This window comes from Amborella trichopoda, chromosome 6, assembly GCF_054954075.1.
Source record: "Amborella trichopoda isolate Santa Cruz 75 chromosome 6, AtrichopodaSantaCruz75HAP2 v2.0, whole genome shotgun sequence".
In the NCBI taxonomy this organism is placed as follows: Eukaryota; Viridiplantae; Streptophyta; class Magnoliopsida; order Amborellales; family Amborellaceae; genus Amborella; species Amborella trichopoda.
Window position 1 is genome coordinate 18842097 of NC_142341.1, and position 8051 is coordinate 18850147.

At 32.5% G+C, this 8051-nt stretch overlaps 1 long non-coding RNA gene across 1 annotated transcript; it reads right to left on the reverse strand.

Annotated features, from left to right (window-relative positions):
• Positions 1-2796: 2796 nt before the first annotated feature.
• LOC148781651 (uncharacterized) lies at positions 2797-7776 on the reverse strand. Its single transcript, XR_016057818.1, has 3 exons — positions 7601-7776; positions 6772-6847; positions 2797-3041 (listed from the first exon to the last, which is right to left on the reverse strand). It is a non-coding gene; the product is annotated as an uncharacterized LOC148781651 (long non-coding RNA).
• Positions 7777-8051: the final 275 nt, after the last annotated feature.

Sequence of the window (8051 nt, forward strand, 5' to 3'; positions counted from 1 at the left end):
CAATATCACATTGGGCGAATAGACAAAAAGCATTGTGTTTGAGAAAGTCCAACATGTGCTCCACGATATAGAGAAAGAAATAGGTTGGATTTAATTGTGATTTTTTTTTTTATGGGGTTTGAAAGGGAACTTGCGTTTATGAAATTTACAAAAACAAGAAAAGCGAGGTCAGTGGCAAATTCTAATCTGATTATTGATTGCTATCTTTGAGTCGAACTTGTTGAGTTCAACTGACCATAGAAGGGGTCACTTCTATGCGCCTTGTTATGATAAGCCTTGTTTTTTTTTTTCCCTCATTACTGTTATTATAGATTGAGCATGCTTTATGTTTCCTCATTACTATTATTATAGATTGAGCATGCTTTATGTTTCAGTCCCTATGGTTGTTGACCCAAAAAGAAAGAGATATTCATGATGATGAATAAATTGGATGTTAAGTTTAAGGGATTTGGTTTATGTATCTACTAAGAACTATGTCGTAAGCAAGAGATATTACAAATTTTTTGAGATCTGTTATATTTATTTTTATATATTTTGATATATCATATTTTGTGTCCAAGTCCAATATCTTCATGTGGCATATGATGCACCATATAGTAAATCACTTACTCTTAGAAATTAGAATACCTCCATTGTAAAAATTTATTTATTTTTACAATTGTGTATTTCTCCCCCATTGTTTTCCCTTTTTCTTTTTTTGCTGCATTTTTTTTTTTCAATTAGGTTTTGTCGCCCTTGCTACATTGAGTTCATATTACAAGTATGTAGTATCTATTTGTTGCAATTTTTGCATGTGGCAAGGTGGGTTGAGAAAAATATGATTGGTATTCTTAACATGAAGGTTTGATTATATGTATTTTTGTAGTTTACGTCAAAAAACTGAGATGGATCCTACGAATTCAGTCGGTGTGACATCTAGTACATGTCCAAATGTAGGTAGCATTGAAGAAATCCCCGATGGTGGTTGTGGCTCACCAAACATAGGCCAAGAAATAGAAGAACCATGTGTAGGAATAATGTTTGGATCAGAGGATGATGTATATGAGTTATACAAGTCTTATGCATTGAGCAAAGGTTTTGGTATTCGGAGGGGGACTAGTCATAACAAGGAAGGTAAATGGATCGATAGGGTTTATGTTTACTCAAAGGAAGGGGTTAAAAGTGGAAAGGTTTTCCCTGAATTAAGGTGTGGGTGCAAAGTTAGGATGTGCATAAGTTGTCAAGAAGATGACAAGTGGAAAGTGATTAGCACTGTTAATGATCATAATCATGTTCTAGTTAGTCCAATAAAAGCTCGTCTAATTCGTATGTATCGATCATTGTCGAGTGCTACAAAGTCATTGATACACTCAATGAGTTCGGTAATGGTTAAGCCTAGACATATTCATAAAGTAGGTTGGAGGGATCGACAATGTCCCTTGTATACAAATGGACATCCAAAATGAAATAACAAGCGTTAAAAAAAAACTTAGAGGAGAAGATGGCAATTTAATTTTGCAATGGCTCTATAAAAAGAACCAATCAAACCCATCATTTTTCTATAGATTAAGATTAGATGATGAAGATCATATTCACAGTATATTATGGGTAGATTCTACATCTAGAGTTTCCTACCAGTGCTTTTCTGATGTGGTTACATTTGATACCACATATACGACAAATACATTTGGTATGCCTTTTGCACCTATAGTTGGTGTAAATCACCATTTCAGTACAACTTTCTTTGGATTTGCACTCATATTGGATGAGAAAATAGAATCATTTATATGGGTATTTGAAAACTGGTTGGAAGCCATGGGTGGATGGATGGCAACCAGCCGTTATTCTCACTGATCAAGATGTTGCAATTTCATATGCAGTGATAAAAGTTCTTAACCAAAGTAAGCATCATTACGTATGCATATGCATATGCGTTTTAAGTGGCACATATTTGCGAAGATCAAAAAACAAATGTGTCATGTCTTGCATATGCATCATTCTTATTCATATATCTTTAGGAGGTGTGTGGCTAGCCCAACAATTGAAGAATTTGAATTGGGATGGAAATCAATGATTGAGAATTATAAGCTAGAAGATAGGGAATGGCTCAGTAGGCTTTATGGTTGTCACATGCAATGGGTTGATACATACTTGGCTGGCACATTTACTGCAAGTATGAACTCTACTCAAAGGCACTTCAAAACGTACTTGACGCCCACAACAAGCGTGTACACATTTTTAGAAGTAGTTGCAAAATTCCAAGATAAGAAGGTGCGAAAAGAGAGGGAAAATGATTTGAAAGATATTCAAACATCTCCAGTATTGCGAACAATCACTTTCATTGAGTCACATGCATCAAAGATCTATACTCAAAAGATTTTAAAGATATTTAGTGAAGAGGTGGCTAATTGCTTTAATTTTACGAGGGAGGCAGTTGAAGACAGTGGACAGGTTACGACTTTCAAGGTGGCAGTCTCGGGGACCGGATCTAGACCCTACTTAGTGAAATTCAATTGTTATGACAATTCCGTTTCTTGCAGTTGTCACAACTTTGAGAGGATGAGACTGCTTTGCAAGCATGTACTGAAGATTTTTATGGTGAAAGATGTGTTTGAAATCCCTCCACAATATATAATGAAACGTTGGATCAAGGATGTAAAGAAGGGAGTTTTTCTTGATGACATTGGGGAACAAATTCAAGTAACATTTGAACTACCACGCTCCATTAGATATAATGAGGTTATGCAGGCATGTCGATCCTTTGCCAAGCATGCTTCAGTAAGTTTGGAGGGCTATGAGTGTGTAAGGTCCATAATACAAAATCGAATTTGTCAATTTAATGAAAAGTTTGTGTGCAATAGAGGTCCATAGGATAATGCAATGAGCCATGTCAATGAAGATGACAATTTTGCTAATTGTAGTAATACACCAAGTGGAAGTAACCATTGCCGCAATGTCCTTGAACCTACACGAGCACGGACAAAGGGACGACCAGCCACTAAAAGATTGAAAGCTCGTTCTGAGGGATGGAAGCCGAAGACAAAACAAAGGAAATGTGCAGTCTGCAATGGAAATGGTCATGACAAAAGGAACTGTCCATCGTTTGTATGTGATAGTTACAACTGCATTCTTTTACAAGGCTAAGGACAACTGCTTCAATTTAAATGCTAACATATGAATTTACCTTCTTCTTACAAGGCTAAGGACAAAACACATCATAATCTTTGGACCCATAAGAAGGCAGTAGATGTGCTACAATGGTAAGTTCATCTTTTAAATTCAATTTGAAACATTTTTATATGCATGTAAGTTCTTATTTATAATTTCATTTGGAACACTATTGTCGCTCATCACAATGCATTTTATGTCTCAGACAGAGAGGACAAATTCATATGGAAGTACTTCAAAGGAGGGGGCTATGTTGCTGTAGAGATACAAATTTTATGTCTTAAACGTGTATATAAAATTCTAACAGAGATACATCTCTCTCTTTATCTCTCTCTCTCTCTCGTTATTTATATATATATATATATATATATGTATATATATATATATATATATATATATATATATATATATATACATATATATATATATATATATGTATATATATATATATATATATACATATATATATATATATATATATATATACATATATATATATATATATATATATATATATATATATATATATATATATATATATATATATATATATATATAAAACCTCTTACATCTCTGACGACCTCAGCGGCTCTTCCTGGCCTTAACGGTCTTATGGACTGGGCGACAACACCGTCAATTCTTGGACCAACTTTCTTATACTAGGAAATTTAATTAGGTTTCCAACTATTAAGATATTATCTTACTTTTTTTACAATTTTAGAATAAAAAATAAAGAAAAATATTAATAGAAAATATTGAAAAACAGATTGAAAATTGGAACATTCCAAAGTTACCCATAACTGCTGTGTATAAAAAAGGATCCTTTGAACTAAAAATTGGATATGCTATAAAAATAGTAGAAGAGACGATATCTATTAACCAGGAATAGAAAGATTTTCAGTTCTTAACTAATAAAATAATACAATCTCATATAGATAAGGAATACAAATACTTACATATAGAGTTAATTCAAATAGCAATTAAACCACTTACTAGATTAGGATTAAATAATTCAATATTATTATGTCTAAGAGACAATATACACAATAAATTTTCAGATTCATTATTAGGAATAGTAGAGTCCAACCTATGTAGTGGACCGATATATTTCAATTGTTTCCCAAATTATTCTGTCTCACTCAGATATCCGAATATATTAAAAGTATTAACTCTTAACCTTAGGACCCAAGGGTTCGATATGAATCTTGGATCTCAAAATATAGCTCTAGTTTATAGAATATGCTATAAAGTTATGAATACTTTATGTCCTAATGTTGTACAAAAGGATACTAAAGGTAAAACAATATTTTTTCAACTAATATAGAAAAATCTAATACAATTATTCCTAAGACAATAGAATGGTCTCAGATAAGTTGATCAGAAACCTGGTCTATATATAATGAGAACCAACATTATCAAACTCCAAGTAATAGAAATCCTGATCATATTGTTGAACACCCAACTGGGGATATTGAAATTCAATTTAATAACAGAAGAATAAAATTAGAAACCAAAGATGATTCTGTTTTAACCCCACAAAGGCGTAATCCTGAACCCTCTCGTAGTTCTACTTCTTCCATAAGATCTGAACATAGATTCCAGGGTTTAACCAGAACCTCTAGTAATATACAAATAACCCAATATACTCGGATTGATAATGATCAAAATTTCTCTGATGTTGATTTTCAAATTCTAACCCTACAAGAAAAAGCAGAAATAGATTTCGAATATCTAAAATATGATTACTTGGCTGATCGTAATGCAGAAATAAGAAATTGGTATCTAAAAGAATTTTCAGAAGAATTATTAAGTATGTTCCATAAAAAATATAACAAATTCTTAAAGAAAGAAAAACAAAATATTGGATTTTTTAATTGGCTTATTACTATATTAAAAGATAAAGGTGTTAGAGTCCCAAAATTTGAGATAAATACCCTTGAAAAACAATATCAAACATATAATTTGGTTGAAGGAGGACAGACAACCAGTATCTATCCTCCTGAGAAGAGTATAGTAATGAAAGGAACTTCTCAAAAGGATGCAGAAGAAATAGTTACTTCAGAAACCAAAGCCACTCCATACAAAATGACATCAGGTTATAGTACACTGAGAATAGAATTACTTCCCCATATGATTGAGCAAAATAATTACACGAACTTATTTTTAAAGTCTATAGGACATCAGACTACTAGAATAGAAAACCTTATTCGACAACCTCAGGAAAAGATTGGGGAAAAGAAAAAGGCAGTATTATTTAAACCACCTCCTGAGTTAAACAGAAGTAGATTTAATATCAAAGATAATCATAAAGATTTAGTTGATGAATTAATATTAAAATTATCCAATCTAGAATTAAAAGATAAAAAGGGAAATAGTCCAATGATAGAATCTCAAGTTCTAACTATTGAAGAACCAATTATTGAAGATACAATTGATAATATGGAAATTGCTTTCAAAGAAGTTAATACTCAAAATATCAATAAAATTTCATATGGAGCTAAGTGGAGACTTGTAGCTTCAGCTAGAATATATCACACACGACCTACACATGTAGATATTCAATTTGAGGAAGACCTTATCTCCCATACAACTTCATATTCAGGGAGAACCATAGTGAACTGGAATATAGATGGACTTTTCGAACACCAAATACTTGATACCATGAAGCATATGACTATGTATGCTTCGGCCTGTAAAATAGCAGGAAACCATGACCAGGAAGTAGCCAAGGCTATTGTATGTGGATTTACTGGCTGGTTAAGAGGCTGGTAGGATTTTTATATGAATGATATAACTAAAAATCAAATATTATCTACTACAAGACAATGGGTGGTAAAAAATGAGCATAATCAAGAAGTTATCCAAAGTGAAAGTGACGCAGTCAATACTCTTATCTATACAATAACATTACATTTTGTCGGTAATACAGCCTTACTAGAAGCTAGACCAGAAGATCTGCTTTCTAATCTCAGATGTCCTACTCTTTCCCATTATAAGTGGTATGAAGATGTATTTTTCCTTAGATTATTAATACGAGAAGATAGTAGTAGTGATCATTGGAAAGAAAAGTCCATAGCCGGCTTACCATCTTTATTTGCTGAAAAGTTTAAAACCAGATTAAAAACAAGAATGGCGGTATTATCCCATATTCCTCTTATACTTTAGGTGAATTATCTGCTAAGATATGTGCAGAAGGACTAGCTCTCTGTACTGATTTAAAATTGAAAAAGCAATTAGATAAGCAGAGAATGACAGGAAAAAGAGAACTAGGAGATTTTTGCGAGCAGTTTGGTTATAGTGTCAATTTATCTCCTGATAAGAAATATAAAAAGAAAAAATATAAAAATGAAAATAGGGAAAAAAGAAATTATAAAAGTAATAGTAAAGAAAAATTTATACAAATATTTTCTCCTAAATTCAAAAACAAAAGGGGTAAAAAGAAGATACCTGTTTGTTATAAATGTGGAAAGGTTAGACACTATAAAAGTAATTGCAAGATAAAAAGAAAAATTGATAATATAATCTTAGATGAAAATATCAGAAATAAGATATATAATATTATCCAGATCTATAATGATCAAACAGACAGCAGATCTGATAGTGAATCCAATGATAGCTCCTTACTTGGGAATATAGAAGATGAACAATTCATTCTTGGTACAACTGCGGAAGAGTCAGGCGAAGACATGGAAGATTGTGCCTGCAGCACATTGACAAATGAGGAAAACTTAATTATAGAAATAACAGATAAAATTTCAAATCCAGAGGAAAGAAAAGGAGTAATTGCTCAGTATCTTAAAATAGCTAAGACAAAAAATAAGCCCAGTCCCTTAATAAAAACTTCAGATGAATATAGCTTTTCAGAGATATTAAAAAGAGTAAATAAAAGAGATATGAATCATCGAGAGCCTACCATTTCAGAACTAAAACATGAAGTAAATGAAGTAAAATTAGAAGTTCAGCAACTCAAAAATAGAATAAGAACTTTATAATTACAAAATATACTTTCAGAAACTGGTATAGATGAAACTGAAGAATTAGAATTTGATCAACTAATCAGCTCTCATAAACTTAAACCCAATACACCAGAATCTTCTAATACAAAGGAAATAGAAAATAATAATTCTTTAAACTTGAAGACAGATAATATCACAATAACAGAAAATGGAGCACTATCAACCAAAATCCATGTAGTATAAGTTGTCTAATATAGCTTAATACTGAAGATTAACTTTAACTGCATTATAGATAAACAAACTGTTTATTACATATAAACTGTCAAGCCTTACAAGCAAACTTTAAAAACCGGCAAACAAACTGTCACACCTTACAAGCAAACTTTCATATAGGCAAACAAACTGTCAAACCTTACAGGCAAACTTTCAAACAGGCAAATAGACTGTCAAGCCTTACAATCAAACTTTAAAACTGGAAAACAAACTTTCAAACTTACAGATGGCAAATACAAAGGCTCGTAAAGATCCTCCACTTCGCTGGACAATAAGTCGGAAGCCTTTTTAGATTACAATCACACATTCAAGAGGGATAAGAGCCTGAAAAATCTTAAGAGAGAGAGAGAGAGAGAGAGAGAAGGCTCTGGTTTCTCTGGCGAGTAAAGGATCCTTCAAATGCTTGCCTTTTCTCCCCTTTATAACTGACGGACCTCAAATGCTTATGAACTAAGGTTTGTTTTCCTTTACAGGTGGCAATAGACGACTGGAGGCCTTCTTGGTGGGAGACTGGTAGAATATTCGTCTGTAGTGCTGGCCAGCTGGAGTTGCTTTTCTGACAGGTTCTTTTGAGCTGTCGAATCTTTACTGTATATGGACCTTGTCTTCTTGTACATCTGAGCTGGTTACTGTTGCTTACTTTAAATAGTGGGAATCTTCCTTTACACCTGGGTT